Below are 1,068 nucleotides of genomic sequence, written 5' to 3' on the forward strand. Positions count from 1 at the left end.
CACATTCTTCACTTCAATACAGTGCCTACGAGCGAGGGAAACCCTGCCTCTTTGTCGCAGAGCCTGATCTCGTAAAGCAGATTTTGGTCAAGGACTTTTAGCATTTGCCAAACAGAGTGGTATATTCAGTATTCTTCTTTCGTCTTTTTATGTTTTCTTATAACTAGCAAACGTTTAATAATTTACGTGCTCTGGCCACTCGGAGCATGTGCCAGTCTGCATGGCAACGAACTACAAGATTAGAATGTCAATGAGCCGTAATCACCAAATGTTTTAAATGCGAAGCATTTCTTAGCGAACTTTGGTCTTTGGCACTTAGAGCGTTTCTACCTACGTATCTATCTATCTATCCTATCTATCTAGCCGCCTACGTCTGGGCGCTCTCACGACCGCCTCCTTAACTAGTGTAGACCAAAAGTGACATGGGAGGGTAAGAGGATTTGACGATGACGAATATGATTGTCGGGTCATGACATGAATAATGTGAAAATCCTGTCGCGTACGTCGTCAAACGCTTTCCACTAGACGTGTTGCACATACCTGTTTGCCACGGGCCGCGGGTACGAGTATGCGCTACAGTGATTGACCATTTATATCTCCCAGGAATCGGCGAGAACAGACATTGGTAACTTAAATGCGAGAGCGTTAAGAAAAGCCAATAGCGGCAGCGTTGACTTGACGAATGGAAAGATGAAAATTAGGATCCCAGCAGGAATCGAACCCAAGCATTCTGCGTGGCAATCAGTATTCTACCACTTTGCCACGCCAGGTCTGGTTTGAAACTGGTTTGGAAAAACAGCCTACGCAGGCGTAATATCGATGCAACGTCAATCGTTGTTGTGGTGGCTTGCTATCTAATTTTACAAGAAAGCATATGAGCACTACATGATACTCCTACGATACAGGCGTCATATCAGATTAGCGTCTATGTTCCATGTTGGCTCCGCTTTTATAGCAGTCTAATAAACATTACATATGTATCCCATGATTCAGCAAGCTATATTGAAGCACTGCGCGACCCTGAGGGACATTAACGAAGTTACATATGATATCCACGTCACCGCACCG

This window comes from Rhipicephalus sanguineus, chromosome 5, assembly GCF_013339695.2.
Source record: "Rhipicephalus sanguineus isolate Rsan-2018 chromosome 5, BIME_Rsan_1.4, whole genome shotgun sequence".
Taxonomy (NCBI): Eukaryota; Metazoa; Arthropoda; class Arachnida; order Ixodida; family Ixodidae; genus Rhipicephalus; species Rhipicephalus sanguineus.